At 43.4% G+C, this 21,520-nt stretch overlaps 1 protein-coding gene across 1 annotated transcript in view; it reads right to left on the reverse strand.

The window, feature by feature from the left end:
* c5h8orf34 (chromosome 5 C8orf34 homolog) overlaps positions 1–21,520 on the reverse strand; it is a 364,200-nt gene that overhangs the window by 173,313 nt on the left and 169,367 nt on the right. The gene's annotated exons all lie outside the window — the stretch shown is intronic.

Consider the following 21,520-nt stretch of genomic DNA (forward strand, 5'->3'; position numbering starts at 1 on the left):
TTTTCCCTTCTAAAAATAAATCATGGTGTGTTGATTCAAACCTTGTTTGTGAAGCTTAATTTAAAAATGGTCCACAACAAATTCTTTATAAAGATTAAACAACGTAAGGTTTATTGCTGCATTCAAAACCCAGGCACATGTTTCACAACACACAGGTTTTGGAGAAGGAAAGTCAACATTACAAAAGGAGGCAAGTTTCAAATTTCTAAAAGTTTTAGATATCAGAACTGGTTTAAATTGCAACAATCACTATTGACATATATATGGGGCATAGCCAAAGATTGCTGGAGAAACTCAGCAGGTCTGGCAGCATCTGTGGAGAGAAAACATAGTTAACATTTTTTGAGTTCAGTGGCTTACCAGTGATAATAATAAGTCAGAGGGAAATAAAATCTGACAATGGGGACTATAAATAGGTAAAAATGGGTTGGCTTTGCTGAAAACAGCCCATATCATAACAGGATCTGGGTTACCAGAGTGGGTAAAGGACATAAGAAGTGCTGGAGCCCTAAAATTGTTGAACTGGATATTGAGTCCAAAAGTCTGGATTGTTCTCGTGTGGAAAATGAGGTGCTGTTCTTCCAGCTTGTGCTGAGCCTAACTGGAGCACTGCAGCAAGCCGGAGACAGAGAGGTTAGTCAGGAAACAGAATGAAGTGGCAGGTAACTGGAAGCTCAGGGTCATTGTTGTGAGCAGAACGCAGGTGTTCTATGAAGCAGTCAGCCAGTCTACGCTTCCTTTCACCAATGTTGAGGAGACCACACTGTGAGCAGCAAATACTGTAGACTATACTGAGCGAAGGGCAGGTAGATTGCTGCTTTACTTGGAAGGTGTGTCTGAAGGTAACGAGAGAGGAAGTAAAAGGGCAAGAGTTACATCTTTTGCAATTACAGAACTGGACATGTCAGATCACGCAGTGAAGGCTGACTTGTTAAACCCTAACTTTGTTCATTTTTAACAGAGGAGGTCAGTTAGTAAACACACAAAAAAATAAAATGTTTATCAAAGTTTTAATAATTGAAACATATTAAACTGGACAAAAATGTTGGAATGAAAAAAGATGTGGCCATGGAGACATCCAATCACACTGTATACCCATGGCAACACCCTGACCAATCATATTTTTCTGCCTGGTCAGATAGTTAAGATTGACAGTTATCAGCTCTTGCTGCATCTCCATGTCCATAAAGGTTCATTCTACTGGCACCCTTGTCTCATGCTGCATCAACTGGTGTCTCAAGTCTGAGGTCCGATGAGTGCAAGATGAATACCTTTAATTTTTTGTCTCTATTTAGCAATGCTTAATGTGGAAAGAGCTCAACATAAACTCTAGAAAAGAATTCAAACACCTATTATCCTTTTATATCTGCTGTATCCTTATAAACCCTGAAATCTTCACTGACAAGCTTCCGCGATTTCCAAATAGAATTGCCAGATCTTTCTGCTTGCTCATCTGCTTTCTGAGCTGCACAAGTTTCTCAGAGGTTCACTTCAGTGGCTTCTAGTGGACTGGTTACTGCAGTAGACTGTGGTCCATCCTCTCTTTATCAGTATGATTGACAGTTGTCCTGGATAGTGCATTAACTTATGCCTTGCACAGCACACAGAGTGTAAAGGAGTCATATCTCATCAGTCTCAGCCTGAATCGCTGTCTTGTCAAAGGTACAGGTATTCCTTCTATAATGCGATGGTTGCATTTTTATGCAATCCAGCATTATAGAAAAATCACGCTTTAGAAACAGCGCTGAAAGTGTTGGTGATGTAATCACATTACAGCCAACACAGATTTTAAAAGTTTGTGCTTTAGAAACAGCGTCCCCAATTCATCAATTGTGTTAGAGTGAATTCACATTAACGAAGTGCGCGTTGTGACAGAATGACCTATATTTTTGCATTTTGTTGGAATTAATGTGACCAGTGGCTTATTGTCTGTTTTGACCTGGAGTCTCAACAGCCACGATGTAATGTTCGAGATTGTGATTGTACTGAAGAAGATGCAAAGGTGATTCACCAGGACGCTGCCTGGGATGGTGCATTTTAACGAAGAAGAGAGGCTGGATTAATGTGGTTTGTTTTCTTTGGAGCAGACAAGGTTGAGGGGCTGACCTGATTGAGGTGGATAAGGGGCATGCACAGGCTGGATGGGAAGTAGCTGTTCCCCTGAGTCAAAGGGTCAAGGACATGGGGGAACAGTGATAAAGCAAAAGGCAGGAAGTCAAGTGGGGTTTGGAGGAAAGTCTTTATTTCACCCAGACGGTGCTGGGGGTCTGGAACGTACCTCCTGGGAGGGTAATTAAGATGGGAAACCTCAACATTTAATAAGTACTTGGAAAAGCATTTGAAGTGTCATAACATTCAAAGCTATGGGCCTATTGCGGGAAAGAGGGACCCATGTAGGTAAACCCAGAAACATAGAAAATGGCTGCAGGAGTAGGCCATTCAGCCCTTTGAGCCTGCACCACCATTCAGTATGATCATGGCTGACCATGCAATCTCACTATCCCTTTCCCGCTTTTTTCCCATACCTCTTAATCCCTTTAGCCACAAGTGCCACATCCAGCTCCCACATGAATATATCGAATGGCCCCAACAGCTTTCACAGGTTCACAACTCTCTGAGTAAAGAAATTCTTCCTCATCTCAGCCCTGATTAGCTTACCCCTTATTCTTACACTGTGACCCCTTGTTCTGGACTTCCCAAAGATCAGGAACATTTTTCCTGCATCTAGCTTGTCCAGTGCCATCAGGATTTTATTTGTTTGTATGAGATCCCCCCTCATTCTTCTAAATTCCAGCAAGTACAAATCCAGTTGATCCAGTCTTTTCTCATTTGTCAGTCCTGCCATCCCGGGAATCAGTTTGGTGAACCTTTGCTGGACTCCCTCAATAACAAGAATGTCCTTCCTCAGACTGGGAAGACCAAAACTGCACACAATACACAAGGTGCTGTATAACTGCAGCAAGACATCCCTACTCCGATACTCCAGTCCTCTCACTATGAAGGCCAGTATGACATTATCTTTCCTCACTGTCTGCTGCACCTGCATGCCAACCTTCCACAACTGTACTACCATGACACCCAGGTCTTGTTGCACCTCACCTTTTCTTAAATGGCCACCATTCAGATCATAATCTGCCGTCTTGTTTTTGTGACCAAAGTGGATAACCTCCCATTTATCCACATTATGTTGCATTTCTCAAGTATTTTCCCACTCAGCCAGTCTGTCCAAGTCACCCTGCAGCCTCTTAGCATCCTCCTCACAGCACACACTGTCATCCAGACGAAAGGCTTTTGCCCAAAACATCGATTCTCCTGCTCCTCAGATGCTGACTGACTTGCTGTGCTTTTCCAGCACCACACTCTCAACTTAATCTGCAGCCCTCACTTTCGCCCTGTATTTCCCATGACTAATCTACCTAGTCTGCACATCGCTGGACACTATGGGCCAATTTCCCATGGCCAATTCACCTGACCTTCACATCTTTGGATTGTGGGAGGAAACCAGAGACCCACACAGACACAGGGAGCACGTGCAAACTCCACACTGACAGTTACCCGAGGGTGCAATCAAACCCAGGGACCTGGCACTGTGAGGCAGCAGTGCTAACCACTGAACCACCACGCTGCCCCTATAATGTTAGCTTATCCCCAGCTGAATTGAACCCCAGTCACAAATACAATAGGCACAGATACTAACCACTATCCTACCAAGTTCCATGAGAATGTAATGGATAAAAGGGAAGCAGCAGCAGTGTATTTGAATCTGCAGAAGGTATTTTACAAGATGCCATATAAATGCTTACTATACATGGTCTCTCTCTCTTCACAAATACTGCCAGACCCGCTGAGTTTCAGTTTTTGTTTCCATAGTTCTTAGCTTCATTTAAGAGCTCATGGTGTCAGAGTTAATACATTAGCATGGATATGGAACAGACTAAAAAAGCCAGACACCGAGATTTGGGATAAATGGAAAGATGGTAGAAGGCAGTTAGTGGAGTGTCACAGTGATCAAGGCAGAACTACAATTATTTATCATCGCTTTTAATGGCTTGGATGGAGGGACTGATTATATTGTTGCCAAATGCTGTCCAAAAGATAGATAGGAAGGCAACTTGAGAAGAGGGTTTGAAGAGTCTGAAATAGGATAGAGATGATTTTGGTAAGTAGATGCTAACATGGCAGCTATGAGAAAAATGTGAGGCAGGAAGAAGAGCAAAGCAGAATATTAGTTTAACAGTGAGAGAGCAACTACTGGATGCTCCTGTACAGATGGATCAGCGGGTTCTTATACATGCATCACAAAACCCTGCAGATTTTCTTCATTCATGGAGTATGGATGTCACTAGCTCGGCCAGCATTTATTGCACTTCCTTAAATCCCCTAGAAAAGGTGGTAATGAACTGTCTTCTTCAACACCTGCAGTCCTGAGGGTGCTGGTCAGTGCTCCCAGACACGTGCAGCACTTGTCCTTCTAGGTAGTTCAGGACTTGCTACCTGGGTGAGATATCGCATGCATCTTGCAAATGGTACACATTGCTGCGCGTTGGTGGTGAAGGGAGTGAATGCTGAAGTTGGTCGATGGGGTACTAATCAAATGGGCTGCCTTGTCCTGAATGGGATTGAACTTCTAGAGTGCTGTTGGAGCTGCACTCATGCAGTCAAGTGGAAAATATTCCTTTACCATCCTGACTTGTGCCTTGTAGATGGTGCACAAGCACTGGTGAGACAGGAAGTGAGTTACTTACAGCACAATTCCTAATTTATTTGCACAGTCACAACACTGGTATGGCTGACACCCTTCAGTATTCGGTATTGGTAATGCTATCGAACATCATGGGAGATGTTAAATTCATGGGTAATGGGTTAAGGCAGGAAAGTGGAGTTGAGGATTATCAGATCAGCCAAGATTCCATTGAATGATAGAACAGACTCAATGGGCTGAATGGCCTATTTTGCAACAACGTTGAATGGTCCCTTGTTGGAGCTGGTTATTGCCTGACCTTTGTTGAGCTCAAATGTTAATTGTCTCTTACCTGCCTAAGCCTTGGTGTTATCCAGAGCTTTCTGTATATGGATATAGATTGCTTCAGTATCTACAGAGTCACAAATGGTGCTAAATATTGTGCAATTGTGAGTGAACATCCCATGTCTGATCTTATGATGAACCAAGAGTGCACAAGTCAGGCAGTAATTGGCTCTGTTGAAGAACTCTGATGAGGAGCCATCTAGACTCAAAATATTAGCTTGCTCTGTCTGCATGGATGCTGCCTGACCCACTGTGATCTTCAGCATTTGTTGTTTTCAGTAATTGGCTCTGTTGATTTGTCCTGCTTTTCACGTACAGGACATGCTGGGCAATTTTCCACATGGTTGTAAAGAGACCAGTGTTGTACCTGTACTGAAACAGCTTGGCTTGGAGCACAGTTAGTTCTGGAGCACCAACCTTCAGTACTGTTGTCAGGATGTTGTCAGAACTCATAGCCTCTGCAGTATCCACTGCCTTCATTTTTTTGATATGATGTGAAGTGAATTGAATTGACTGTAGCCCGGCATCTGCGGTGCTCATGACCTCAGCAAGAGGCTGAGATGGATCATTGACTTGGACATTTCTGGCTGAAGACAGAGATAAATTCTTCAGCCTTGTTTTTTTACATTGCTGTGTTGGACTCCCCTGTCATTGAGGACCATCTGTGGAATATAAATGTGTCTGAGGGGTGTTGACAGGGTACGGAAATGCTGAAAGGATGTTTCCTTTCTTGAGGGAATCTGGAATTTGGGGTCACAGTTTAAAAAGGTTTCCCATTTACGGGCGAGATGAAAAAGGATTGTTTCTCTCAGGCGATTGTCATATTTGGAATTTTTATCCCTTCCCATAAGTGGGAGAGGCTGTTTCACTGACCATAGTCCAAATTATCGTCCTTCAGACATTCTGCTTTGGAAAGCCAATGAAATACAAAAGGAGGATTTCAAAATATTTTATGTCTAATCAACTTAAATGTGATTCTAAATACAGAATGTGTTCTTTACACAACATATATATAAAATTCAAAACTAGCATGTACAACTTTGATAATGAATTCACAATTACTTCAAGAATGATATTTGGGAAATGTATCTTTAACTGATCTTTCCACTGCAGTAATAACTATCCGTTCTGTATATTTACCAAACTGTAGACAGGACAACCTTCAAATGAACACAACATTCTATGTAAAAAAAATCTAATGCTCTTTGTTCTAAATCTCCAAATTTTAATATTTCATCTGTTGTGCTGGAAACAGGGTGTTATAATAAATCGGGATCCTCTTTAAAACAGTGTCCCCTTTAAAGTGTGGTGCTGGAAAAGCACAGCATCTGAGGAGCAGGAGAAACGATGTTCCAGGCACATGTTACTGATGAAAGGCTTTTATCCGAAACATCGATTCTCCTGCTGCTTGGATGCTGGCTGACCTGCTGTGTATTTTCATTAACACTCGACTACAAGGATTGCCTGATGGGGACAGCTCTCTGCTCTTGTCAATATCCCCTATTTCTCGGAGCAGGTGAAACCTCATTTACCTGTGTTACATTAGTAACTAGCCTTTTACAAGCAGAAATGAAAAAAAAAATTGGGTGCCATACTATCCTAATATGATTGTTTTCAAAAATAAGATGGTTTTGTTCTTAGAAGAAATGAAAAGTAACTTGCAAATGAAGGTGGGCAAGGGGTCAATGGTTAACCAATGTCACAAGAAGGTATCCCCTGGTCATTGGCCAAAAGGTCTCAGATAATTGATCGGGCGCAGTGTAAGTAACCTGCTCCGAGAAATAGGGGATATTGACAAGAGCAGAGAGCTGTCCCCATCAGGCAGTCCTTGTAGTCGAGTGTTAATGAAAATACACAGCAGGTCAGCCAGCATCCAAGCAGCAGGAGAATCGATGTTTCGGATAAAAGCCTTTCATCAGTAACGTGTGCCCGGAACATCGATTCTCCTGCTCCTCGGATGCTGTGCTTTTCCAGAACCACACTTTACGACTCTGACTTTCCGGCATCCGCAGTCCTCACTTTCTCCTCGGCAGGCCTTGGAGACAGCCATCGACTTCAGGAGGTCGTCGGCAGGCAGTGCTCATTAGAGAGTTCGCAAACAGTGGGAGGATAGACCAGAAGAGGAGGAAGACTCAGGGAATCATTTCCTAACAGTTTGGCTACAAAGCAGGACACCTTTAACAAGCCCAATGCACTCTTGCTGTCCTAGTTGGCTGTCTACAAGGACAGCCAACAGCCTGTCTGCCCTCAGGTATTGATGAACCATCCCCCGTTATCATGGTTACACATTCTCCTTGATCTCATTCAGTAAAGTATCTAAATTGCTGCAACTTATCAATCTCAATTAAATATCAGAAAATGGATACAAATCATTGATGGTCTCTAACTGTGTTCACCAAAGCCCCCAGATCAACAATGGCTGCAATAATACAGAGGGTCACTTTCTGGGAAGTTGGGAACTCCACGCCTGTCCTGAATTTATACCTTCTATCACTGACTTAGAGAAAACATTGGTCAGGAGGATTTCCTGGATAACTTCAAGCTGCTGAGTTTGACTTGGCCAACTTCACAAATAGAGACCAAAAGAACTATGGATGTTGGAAACAGAAAGTTCTGGAAAAGCTCAGCAGATCTGGCAGCATCTGTTGAGAGAAATCAGAGATGACATTTTGGGTCCAGTGACCCTTCCTCAGAACACCAATTTTACAAATGCTTAGTTGAAGGAACAGCAGTAGGCCATTCAGCCCCTCTAGCCTATTCTGCCACTTACCGAGGTCATGGCTGATCTGTGACCTAACTCCATTCACTTGCCTTTGCTTAACAAGAACAAAAAATCAGATTAAAAACTGACAACTGGTCTAGTATCAACTGCCATTTGTGAAAGTGAGTTCCAACCTCCTATCACCGATTGTGTGTCAGACTATGCCCCTAGTTCCAGAATCCCAGTGGAAATAGTTTATCTTTATCTACCCTGTCTTTTCCTGTTCACATAGAGTCATAGAAATGTACAGCACGGAAACAGACCCTTCAGTCTGGCACAAAGCTGGTCCCTTTTTTCCTAAAAGCTGTTCCTTTTCTCAAGGATACTGTTTCCTTTGTTTTTTTCAGAGGGGTTGTAAACCTCTCCCGGCTCTGATTAGGCTGGTTTGGTACAGAGATTAAAGGGTATTCAGAGGTATTTTGTTTGTATGAGACTTCAGACCAAAGTGGTCATGTTTTAGACCTGTAGAATAGAAGGGGAGTGGTCAGCTCTCCAGCTGAGCAGAGCAGTTCAGTCCAGAGTTAGTTAGGAGTTCAACAGTGAGCTGTGCGGAAACTCTCTCTCTCCTTCTGCCCTTCTAACTTCAACCTGTAATCACCTGTTCTTGATAAGCGTTTATACAGGTCTTTAAGGGGGTTTGCTCATTGGGACTGTTGTGTACATTCGGAACACAATAATTAAGTCTAGTTTGGATAGACTGAGTTCTAGGAGAAAGTGGGGACTGCAAATGCTGGGGATCAAAGCTTAAAAATGTGTTGCTGGAAAAGTGCAGCAGGTCAGGCAGCATCAAAGGAGAAGGGGAATCGACATTTTGGGCATAAGACCTTCTTCAGGAATCAGAGGTCACACCTCACCTTAACCTCCTTCCACCTATCGCATTTCCAATGCCCCTCCCCCAAGTCCCTCCTCCCTAGCTTTTATCTTAGCCCGCTTGGCACACCTTCCTCATTCCTGAACAAGAGGCTCATGCCCGAAACATCGATTCTCCAGCTCCTTGGATGCTGCCTGACCTGCTACGCTTTTCCAGCAACACACTCTCAGCTCTGATCTCCAGCATCTGCAGTCCTCACTTTCTCCTACGTAATAAATATACGTGCAAGGGTAATGTTTATTCACAGAGGCAAGGAGGAGCAGGTAAAGAGGTGACAATATTAAGGGACAAGATCCTCTCAGTCTGTGATGCTGAAGAATGAGGAAATATATACTCCTGAGAGACTTTGCCAGAAAAGCTACTGGCAACAGGAATTCATGGTGAGACTAAAAGTGCTCAATTATGTAAAGTGAGGTGAGAGAGTCCAGAGAAGAGTGAAGGATTTGTGGTAGGAGTACTAGACAAACTCTCAGATCCAGGAAAACAATTTGTCCTTGCAAATGATATTGCTGATTCACCGGTAGGCACGCTGCCTACTCTAGTTGAAAAGCCAGTGGAGATGCAGGCAACTGAAGACATGAAGGATGATTATCCAGGAATTTTCCCTGATTGTGTGATCACAAGATCACAGAGGCACAAGTTGAAGCAGGAGAGATCAAAAGGCACAGAAAAGGAAGCTGACATTGTGTTATCCGAGACTTTTTTTGATCAGATAAGTGGGACAGAGCAGGAGCAACTAGGTAAACATACAAGTTTCTTTAGCTGTGATTGAATTACAGCAGAAAGATAAGAACTTAAAACAGTTATATCAACAAGCAGAGACAGAGGAGAGTGAATGCATCCCTGTGTGATATTAATTAACAAATAATGTCTTAATGAGGAAATGGAGACCATCACACATTCAAGCAGATGAGAAATGGGCAGAGATTCATCAAATTGTTTTGCCAGTAGGGTATAGAAAGGAGGTGCTATGAGTGGCACATGAGCTACTACTTGGAGGTCATTTAGGGTGAGGAAAACATAGGCTAAAATACAATGATATTTTTACTGGCCTGGACGACACAAAGATGTAGTTAAATTTTGCCAGACGTGTCATACATGTCAACTAATCGGAAAACCACAGGCAGTAATAAAACCTGCACCTTTAATACCTATTCCAGTATTTGAGGAACCTTTCACAATATTGTGTAGGTCCCCTACCTCAAACAAAATGTGGGAATAAGTATTTATTAAAAATAATGAATGTGTCGACTAGATTTCCGGAGGAAATCCCATTACGCAACATCACAGCTAAAGGGGTTGTACAAGAATTAGTTAATTTTTTAAACTAGATGTGGACTGCCAATAGAGAGCCACTCAGGTCAAGGATCAAACTTTACATCCAAACTATTCAAGGGGGTTATGGATAAACTGGGAATAAAGCAATCCCAATCTACAGTGTACCATCTAGAATTGCAGGGAGCGCTAGAGAAATGGCATCAAACACTAAAGACCATATTAAGGGCTTATGGTCAGGAGTATCCAGACGATTGGGATAAGGGAGTTCCATTTGGACTTTTTGTGATCAGAAATGCACCAAATGAATTGACCAAATTCAGTCCATTTGAATTAATATTTGGGCATGAGGTAAGAGGACCGCTAAAACTGATTAAGGAGAAATTAATAAGTCAGAATTCAGAGACCACCCATTTGGGCTCACATTTTAGAGAACGATTAAGTAATGCTGGGGGTTGGCTAGACAACCTTTAAAAGTATCACAGCATACAATAAAGCAGGAAGCTGTTACAAAATCACAAATTCGCAATTTTGCTATTGGGGATAAGGTTACTTCCAGTAACAGGTGAGCCTTTAAAAGCAAGGCTTTGTGGCCCTTATCAAATTGAGAATAAATTGAGTGAGGCAAACTACTTGATAAGGACTCCAGACAGGAAGACATCTCACAGAGTGTGTCACGTGAATATGCTCAAAAGTTCTTTTGATCGGGACCAAAAGCAAGAGGAGAAGGTGTTAATGATTACAGCACAGAAGGAAGGACCACGTTCAGAGGGTTCTGAATTGGACATTCCTCAAATCAAATTGGACAATGAGGAAGTTGTCAAAAATTGGGATAAATTATTGAGTTACCTTCCACAAGAAAATCAAAATGACCTGAAAGAATTATTACTATCACATGGAGAGATATGTGGAAATAAACTGAGAGGTACTAACCTAATTGTGCATGGTGTAGAGATAGGAGATGCTGTTCTAATTAAGCAACATCCTTATAGGCATAGCCCTCTACAGTTGACACAGGTTCATAAGGAGAGAGAGTGCATGCTCCAAGATGGCATGATCGAAGTGATAGTCATGGTGCCAAAGCCAGATGGTACCTAATGGTTATGTGTGGAATATCACAAAGTCAACGCCGTTACAAAGACTGATGCATATCCAATTTCATGGTTGGAGGATTGGCTGACAAAGTGGGACAAGTGACTTACATTTCCAAGATGCTACTGGCAAATATCTCTGTCAGAAATAGCAAAGGCAATTTTAGCTTTCGTAACGCCAAATGGACTATATCAGTTCAAAGGCATGCCACTTAGTGTGAAAATTGCTCCAGCCACATTTCAGAGACTGACTTATAAGGTCATTGCCAGGTTACCCAACTGTGTGGTATATAGGTATAAACAATGACTGCAGATGCTGGAAACCAGATTCTGGATTAGTGGTGCTGGAAGAGCACAGCAGTTCAGGCAGCATCCAAGGAGCTTCGAAATCGACGTTTCGGGCAAAAGCCCTTCATCAGGAATAAAGGCAGTGAGCCTGAAGCATGGAGAGATAAGCTAGAGGGGGGTGGGGGTGGGGAGAAAGTAGCATAGAGTACAATGGGTGAGAGGGGGAGGGGATGAAGGTGATAGGTCAAGGAGGAGAGGGTGGAGTGGATAGGTGGAAAAGGAGATAGGCAGGTAGGACAAGTCCGGACAAGTCATGGGGACAGATACTGAGCTGGAGATTTAGAACTAGGGTGAGGTGGGGGAAGGGGAAATGAGGAAACTGTTGAAGTCCACATTGATGCCCTGGGGTTGAAGTGTTCCGAGGCGGAAGATGAGGCGTTCTTCCTCCAGGCGTCTGGTGGTGAGGGAGCGGCGGTGAAGGAGGCCCAGGACCTCCATGTCCTCGGCAGAGTGGGAGGGGGAATTGAAATGTTGGGCCACAGGGCGGTGTGGTTCATTGGTGCGGGTGTCCCGGAGATGTTCCCTAAAGTGCTCTGCTAGGAGGCGCCCAGTCTCCCCAATGTAGAGGAGACCGCATCGGGAGCAACGGATACAATAAATGATATTAGTGGATGTGCAGGTAAAACTTTGATGGATGTGGAAGGCTTCTTTAGGGCCTTGGATAGAGGTGAGGGAGGAGGTGTGGGCGCAGGTTTTACAGTTCCTGTGGTGGCAGTGGAAAGTGCCAGGATGGGAGGGTGGGTTGTAGGGGGGTGTGGACCTGACCAGGTAGTCGCAGAGGGAACGGTCTTTGCGGAAGGCGGAAAGGGGTGGGCAGGGAAGTATATCCCTGGTGATGGGGTCTGTTTGGAGGTGGCGGAAATGTCGGCGGATGATTTGGTTTATGCGAAGGTTGGTAGGGTGGAAGGTGAGCACCAGGGGCGTTCTGTCCTCGTTACGGTTGGAGGGGTGGGGTCTGAGGGCGGATGTGGGGGATGTAGACGAGATGCGTTGGAGGGCATCTTTAACCACGTAGGAAGGGAAATTGCAGTCTCTAAAGAAGGAGGCCATCTGGTGTGTTCTGTGGTGGAACTGGTCCTCCTGGGAGCAGATCCGGCGGATATACCACTGACCTGGTGATTTTTAGTTACTCATGGAATGAACATTTACAGCAATTGTCAGACTTGATCAATTGACTTCGGGAGGCAGGCTTGGTGATAAATCTGGCTAAAAGTGAATTTGCCCAAGCCCATGTCCCCTTCCTGGGCCATGTTATTGGACATGGACAAATGGCCCCATGGGATTCAAAAACAAAAATCATTGGGGAATGTCCCACACTGTCAACAAAAAAAAGCAGGGCAAAAGTGGGTACTGCAGATGCTGGAGATTAGACTCAAGATTCGAGTAGTGCTGGAAAAGCACAGCAGGTCAGGCAGCATCCAAGGAGCAGGAAAATTGACGTTTCAGGCAAAACCATTCCTGATGATTCCTAAATTCATTTACCCATTCAGACGCCTTTTAAATGTTGCAATTGTACCAGTCTCCACCACTTCTTCTGGCAGCTCATTCCATACACGTACCACCCTCTGTGTGAAAAAGTTGCACTTTAGGCCTCTTTTATATCTTTCCCCTCTCACCCTAAACCTATGCCCTCTAGTTCTGGACACCCCGACCCCAGGGAAAATACTTTGTCTATTTATCCTTTCCATGCCCCTCATGATTTTATAAACCTTTATAAGGTCACTCCTCAGCCTCCGACGCTCCAGCTTATTCAACCTCTCCCTATAGCTCAAATCCTCTAACCCTGTCAACATCCTTGTAAATCTTTTCTGAACCCTTTCAAGTTTCACAACGTCTTTCCGATAGGAAAGAGACCAGAATTGCACACAATATTCCAACGGTGGCCTAAACAATGTCCTGTACAGCCGCAACATGATCTCCCAACTCTTGTACTCAATACTCTGACCAATAAAGGAAAGCATACCAAACACCTTCTTCACTATCCTAGCTACCTGCAACTCTACTTTCAAGGAGCTATGAACCTGAACTCCAAGGTCTCTTTGTTCAGCAACACTGCCTAGGATCTTACCATTAAATGTATAAGTCCTGCTAAGATTTGCTTTCCCAAAATGCAGCACCTCGCATTTATCTGAATTAAACTCCATCTGCCACTTCTCAGCCCATTGCCCCATCTGGTCTAGATCCTGTTGTAACCTGAGGTAACGTTCTTCGCTGTCATCTGCAAATTTACTTACTATATCTCCTATGTTCACATCAAAATCATTTATAAAAATGACTAAGAGTAGTGCACTTAGCACCAATCCTTGTGACATTCCACTGGTCACAGGCCACCAGTCTGAAAAACAATTCTCCACCACCACCCTCTGTCTTTGACCTTCGAGCCAATTCTGTATCCAGACAGCTATTTCTCTCTGTATTCCATGAGATCTAACCTTGCTAACCAGTCTCTCATGTGGAACCTTGTTGAACGCCTTACTGAAGTCCATATAGATCACATCTACTGCTCTGCCCTCATCAATCTCTTTGTTATTTCTTCAAAAAACTCAATCAAGTTTGTCTTGAAGAATTCCATCAGATTACCCCTTGACCTTATAAATTCTAGAGAAAACTTGTCTAATCTCTCCTCATAACCTAACCTTTGGACTCCAGGTAATTTTTTTGTAAACCTATATTGTACTCTCTCCGAAGTCAATATAGTTTTGGATTTCTAGGATTCAAATACTCATCTCATGAGAAAAGAAGCTGTCTGAGAATGCTAAATTCACGAAGGATTCTTAGACAGCACCTTCCAGAGACCCACGACCACTTCCATCCAGAAGGACAAGGACAGCAGATACATGGGAACATCACCACCTTCAAGTTCCCCTCCGAGTCACTTGCAATCCTGACTTGGAAATATATTGCTGCACCTTCACTGTGACTGGGTCAAAATTCTCGAATTCCCTTCTCTGAAGGCATTGTGCATTAACCCACACCACATGGGCTGAATGCAACCCACCCCACCTTCAATGGCAATAAATGCCGCCCAGACAGCAACACCCACATCCCACAAATGAATACATTTTTAAAAACTATTTAATTTTAAATTAAAATTAAAGCTAATAGAACAGCCTTCACTATACTGTCAATCTGGACATTTTAAGGTTCTGGGATTTTTTTCTTTCAAAAGAACACTTCCCCAAATAAGGAAGTGTTTGAAATATTAGGGTTCATTTCAGATGTAACAGAAAAATTTAAATGATGTTCTGGATATACAATTTTTTTCAAGGGAAATCAACAAAACATATTAAACGGACAAGGAATAAAAGAATGACAGATGCTGGAAATTCAAACAAAAACTGTTGGAGAAACTTAGCAGATTTGGCAATGCCTATAGAGAGAGAAAGCAAAATTAATGTTTCCGTTGCAATTCCAAAGACTGGATTTAAAACACTAACTCCGTTTCTCTCTCCACAGATGCCACCAGACCTACTGAGCTTCTCCAGCAATTCCTTTTCTCCTTTTAAGGTGTGAGGTGCCAAATGATAGACAATACACCTCCCCTCTTGACTCTTTGGGGTCTGTTGGTGGCTGAGCCCCTTTTGGAATGGGCAGGAATTATGAGAGATCAAAGTGGACAGAATAGCTGTCACGTTTCAGGCAACTGTGGGTGTCACAAGTGAGAGAGTAGGCAGCACTGAGGGCCCACAGTATTAGTGGTGTTGGGGTCAGGGTGGATGATAGCAAATAGGGAAATGTTATCAGAGTGGCAGAGCACAAACCCATAATTCAGGAACAATCGGCAACCACATCCAGAAAAAATATACCTTAATATTTCTCACATTCTTCACACATTTACTCATTCACAACAAAAAAAAATCCTTTTGCAAGGACTGCATCAAATTAACTTTGGTTCACACTAGATCCCTCATTTCAGTTCATTTCTGCAAGAGATCCAGGCGAAAGGGAGCAACCATCTGAACATAAGCAAGTCCTACATTAATAGCCGTACACCTTATCAGCTTCTTAATGTTGACATTCATAAAAATGCTGATAACTAATTCAAGGTATAATGGAACAATATTCATTATTCATATTTTAATAACATTTCAGCAACTAGTCCAGCATTATGCATGAAATAATGTGCGTCCGTGACATATTCAGATGATGTAAATGTTTTTGAATTGATTACATTCTAATTATCATTTTGAGATGAGGCATAAATTAATGGCCCTATTCAGCTTTGAAAATCTGTTTGAAAGATTTTCACGATCAAGAATTGAAGAGTCCAGAGCATACAATGAAAGTGGTGGGGGGGGGGTCGGATGTTAGTCGGGGGGGAGTAGGTAACATCCAACATTCACTCCTTTTCACTGAGCTTCGTCCATTTCGGCAGCCTAACACTGTGGTTGCAATTTCAGAACAGCGAATATTTCATTCATTCCTCGTGAAATAAAGCTGGGTGCTACACCTGTGACTGTCAAACAGATGCAATAGCATCGTTCTGCGCACTAAAGTCAGAAAACGGCCAAAATGCTCACAACACCTGCAAACAGGGAGAAGCCGACATAGTGGGCTGGATTTCACACAGTAACAAACCCACAGCCCCACATGCTGGAGGAGGAAGGGGTTGATTCGAGGCAAAGGGAGGGAACTGGGGGAGGGGGGATTTGGGCTGGGTTTAGGAGGACGGAGGGGGGAAGGATTAAAAAGGTGGGGGTGGGGCAAGTGACTCCAATGGGCACAACACGTCAGCTCTCCCCTCTCTCTTTCCCAGCACCAATCCAAGCAGCCGAAGTTGACCTCTTTCACCATGGCCAATGTCAGTGGAGGTGGGGTGATGCCCATAAGTTAATTAAGCAGCCACTTAAATGCCTCGTAAGGACCAAGAGTGGCTGGACTGCCCAATGTCTAACCCCCCAACACACCACAATATCACAGAGAGGTGAGGGACAGGTGGTGGAAATGGTGCATTTTACTGCCACCCACAAAGTTTAAACTTGCTGGCGTGAGAACATAAAATTCAAGCCAGCATTTCCAGGTCACAACCTTTCATCAGAATTGTTTTCTCAGAGCTTGCTTTTTATATACCCCATTCTCAAACTCTTAGGGTGGTACGGTGGTTCAGTGGTTAACACTGCTGCCTGACAGCGCTAGGGGCCTGGGCCTGATCCCAGCCTCGGGCGACTGTGTGGAGTTTGTACATTCTCTCCATGTCTGTGTGGGTTTCCTCTGGTTACCTCCCACAGTCCAAAAATATGCAGGTTAGGTGGATTGCCCTGTGGTGTCTAGGGATGTGCAGGCTAGGTGGGGCAAGATGCTCTTCAGAGGGTCAGTGCAGACTTAATAGGCCGAATAGCCTCTATCTGCACTGTAGGGATTCTTGTGGACAGGGCAAAAGTGAGGACTGCAGATTCTGGAGATCAGAGTCTAGATTAGTGTGGTGCTGGAAAAGCACAGCAAGTCAGGCAGCATCGGAGAAGCAGGAAAATCAATGTTTTGGGCAAAAGCCCTCCATCAAAAATCAGGAATCAGGATTCCTGATGAAGGGCTTTTGCCCGAAACATTGATTTTCCTGCTCTTCGGATGCTGCCTGACCTGCTGTGCTTTTCCAGCACCACACTAATCTTGATTCTTGAGGGCAGCCTTGCTCCCAGACAAACTGTTCCAGTCAGTACAAGACTGGGACCAAATGGCAACATGGGACATTGGGCAAATATATCCAGTCCCCAAATAACAGGACAAATCCCATTGGCTAATTTCTGCACTCACAGTTTACTCTCATTCATTTGAAAAGTAACAGAAAGGTCATTAACTGTGCTGTCAAGAGGCAGTTGCACAGCAATAACCTTCTTACTGGCAGAACGTTTGTGTCCTGTCAGGATTCTCATTACACCCTTGTCTAAACATGGACAAAAGAGCTGAACTTCACAGGAGCTACATTTTCCACTAGTTGGAGTCATGCTTAGTACAAAGATAGATGGTTGTGGTTGTTGGAGGTCAGTCATCTCTGCCTCAGGGTAGTGTCTAGGGCCCAACCGTCTTCAGCTTCAATGACCATCCCTCCATCATAAGATCAGATCTGGGGATTTTTGTTGACAATTTTGCAATGTTTAGCACCATTCACATCTCCTCAGATACTGAAACACAGGACAGCATGCAGGTAAGTAACTTTCATACCACACAAATGACAGTTTTTAAATATCTTACTCAGAAGGGAATATAACAAGTGGCCCTTGACATTCAATAACGTACTATCACTGATTTTCCCATTGTCTGCATCTTGAGGGTTACAATTGACCAGAAGCTGGACTACAGGAGTCATAGAGATATTGTTACTCCAAAATCAAATTAGAAGGTATGAATCCTGTTGCAAAAAACTCACCTCCTGTTTTTCTTATGCAATTTCAAATACACTCAAAAAAGCTCAACACTGTCTAGGACAAAGCAGCCCACTTGGTCAACACCCAATCCATTGCCTTCAACTTTCACTCCATCCACCATTGACACACAGTGGCAATAATGAGTACCATCTGTAAAATGCACTGTTCTAACCCACAGGGTTGCTTTAACAGCACCTTCCAAACCCGCAACCTCTACCAGCTAAAAGGACGAGGGCAATAGATGAATAGGGGCGCCATTAAATCCAAAGTTCCTCTCCAAGGTTGAACTCCATCCTGACTTATCACTGTTCCTTCACTATCTCTGGGTCAGATATCTGAAAATCCCTTCCTACAGCACTGTGGGTGTATCTAGACCACAAGAACTCCAACTGTTGAAGAAGGTCAACTTCTGAAGAGCAAAGGCATAGCAGGAGGAAACAGCTGTGGCATGGTAATGTTGGGTACTATAATCCAGAGGCCCAGGCTAATAAACTGTTGACATAGATTCAAACCCCACCCAAATTCAATAAACCTAGACCATAAAGCCCCTGTCTGTGAAAGTATCATTGATCGTTACAGTGTGCTAATGTCCTTTTGGGAAGGAAACCTGCCATCTTATCCATTTTGATCGCCATGTGACTCCAGACCTAGAATAATGTGGTTGACACTTAACTACCCTCTGAAATATTCTAATACGCAAATCAGTTTAAGGGCAATTACAGACAGCGAACAAATGCGTCTGGATTAGTGGTGCTGGAAGAGCACAGCAGTTCAGGCAGCATCCAAGGAGCTTTGAAATCAACGTTTTGGGCAAGGACGTTTGCTTGAAACGTCGATTTCGAAGGTCCTTGGATGCTGCCTGAACTGCTGTGCTCTTCCAGCACCACTAATCCAGAATCTGGTTTCCAGCATCTGCAGTCATTGTTTTTACCTCAGCGAACAAATACTTGCCTAGCTTGTGGCACCCACATCCCATGAATGGTTAACAAGCACATTGGTAGGGAGTGTGGTAACTAGACCTATTTGCCTGTGGAGTTAGAACAGGTTTATTGTGGAGTCGCAGCTAGATAGGATAGTGAAGAAGGCATTTGGTATGCTTTCCTTTATTGGTCAGAGTATTGAGTACAGGAGTTGGGAGGTCATGTTGCAGCTGTACAGGACATTGGTTAGGCCACTGTTGGAATATTGCATGCAATTCTAGTCTCCTTCCTATCGAAAAGATGTTGTGAAACTTGAAAGGGTTCAGAAAAGAGTTACAAGCATGTTGCCAGGGTTGGAGGATTTGAGCTACAGGGAGAGGCTGAACAGGCTGGGGCTGCTTTCCCTGGAGCGTCGGAGGCTGAGGGGTGACCTTATAGAGGTTTACAAAATTATGAGGGGCATGGATAGGATAAATAGACATAGTCTTTTCCCTGGGGTCTGTGAGTCCAGAACTAGAGGGCATAGGTTTAGGGTGAGAGGGGAAAGATATAAAAGAGATCTAAGGGGCAACTCTTTCACGCAGAGGGTGGTACGTGTATGGAATGAGCTGCCAGACGATGTCATGGAGGCTGGTACATTTGCAACATTTAAGAGGCATTTGGATGGGTATATGAATAGGAGGGGTTTGGAGGGATATGAGCCAGGTGCTGGCAGGTGGGACTAGATTGGGTTGGGATATCTGGTCGGCATGGACAGGTTGGACTGAAGGGTCTGTTTCCATGCTGTACATCTCTATGACTCTATGTGTTCTCAAGTAACAAGAGAACAGGAATACAGTGAAAAGTGTATAATGTCACCAACACATGACACCATCTTGGGTACAAAGTACCTAGGTACAAATCTTATGTACAAAAAAAAAGAGAAAATAATGAAAAAAAGGTTATACTACATTACAGGTATACACAGTCTAAGTTAGGAAAATAATAAATACAGCTAAAAAGATACTGTCTTTTTATAAAAGACAGGTTTGACTTTGTAGTTATAAAGTGGGTCACAGGAATATAATCACTCGAACCAATTAAAGCTAGGCTGAGGTTTGAACAATGCAATCATCAGAATCTGGGTATATTGGAGTACTTTGTAGAGGTCTGTAAACTACTTTTCAAAGATACATAAAACTACTGGATTAAGTTGGGAAGAGCAAGGAAAATAATTCTACATAATTAGAAAATGAGCGTGACGGCTCAATCTCTCGTTTTTCGAGAAGATAGTTCAGAAGCAATGTGAACTGATAGCACTAGGTGGTGTGTCTAATTTTACAGAGTGTTCCTCATTATATTCAGAGCGTAATTCCAATATTATTTGCTCCTTCTATAGTCAACCCTATTGATTGAGAGGAAAGAAAGGTTGATGTTTTCCACATAAAAACAATTGATTCTATTAAAAGAAAATGTGATTGTTTTTTAACTCATTCATGGGTTGAGGATTTCACTGGCTGGGCCAGCATTTCTTGCCTGGAGGACAGTTAATAATTACCCACAATGCTGTGGCTCTGATGTTACATGTAGGCCAGTAAAGGACTGCAGAATTCCCTCCCCAAAATAATTAGTTAACTCAATGCTTCCTCTTAAATGGTAATCAACAAACGATTATACAGTCACAAGTAAACTAACTTTTTATCCCATGGTGAAATTTGAACCCATGTTCCCTGAAATACTAGTCACTGAGGCATTACCCCAACACCATCTCCTGCTGCAGGTTGGGTACTAGAGCACATTTCTCATGCATTGCTAATGACCTCAGGTTTTCAGGTGGTACGTTGAAGGTGCTCAGGAAACAAGTCAGGATCAGTAAAGCGATTGTATTCTCCAGAGTTGGCTGCTCTATGGCCAGTCAGCAGCAATGAGAAGCAATTGCAAAATACGTAAATCCCAGGAGCTTTGTTGTCACGAGCTGCTAAGAATGCAGTAAGAAATGTAGCAATCTCAGTAGGACTGCTAATGTGAGACTTGTTTAGTTTCCTGGACAGTCCTGTACTATCCTGCTTTAGTCCCTGCATGATCAATCACACACTCCTCTCCAGCTTTACACCTCAAAGCTGCAGGTACACTCACAGGGTTTCCTATCTCTCACACCTCCTTCCACTGCTTCCCTATTACAACTGCTTCTTCCTCTGAATGAATACACTATGATAAGCTGCCTCACAGACTGTAAAATCAATTCAACACAGCACACATTCTCAAACAATTTACTAAACAAAGGAGACTACTACATAAGGGATATGACTTGCATTGACATATTTGCTCCCATCAGGAAGGGGGGGGGCTGCAGGTGACATAACTATCATTATCTTCAGTTCAGTTCTGCACAATAATAACTATCTGATCACAATACATTTTTCAAATCTTGGATTCCACAGGATCCCTACACAATGGAAGGGTCCACACTGGCTCTTTAAAGACTGTCCCACCCAGACCCATCCCCATAACCCTGCATTTCCCATGGCTAATCCACCTAACTTGCATATCCCTGGACACTACGGACAGCTCAGCATAGCAAATCCACCCTAACCTGCACATCGTTGGGACTGTGGGAGGAAACAGAGCACCCAGCGGAAACCCACGCAGACACGGGGAGAATGTGCAGACTCCCCACAGACAGTCACCCGAGGCTGGAGTTGAACTCAGGTCCCTGATGCTGTGAGGCAGCAGTGCGAACCACCATGCCACCCGCAGATTATTTCAATTATTTGAACAATCATATTCAGTTGAAGTATAGTCCAAGACAATTATTCCAGTCAGTAAGATCCACAAAGCTCACTTTCAAACCCACCAGTTCTTATATCTCTCTAATGAGAAGGCAGCC

Source organism: Chiloscyllium punctatum, chromosome 5 (genome assembly GCF_047496795.1).
Source record: "Chiloscyllium punctatum isolate Juve2018m chromosome 5, sChiPun1.3, whole genome shotgun sequence".
In the NCBI taxonomy this organism is placed as follows: Eukaryota; Metazoa; Chordata; class Chondrichthyes; order Orectolobiformes; family Hemiscylliidae; genus Chiloscyllium; species Chiloscyllium punctatum.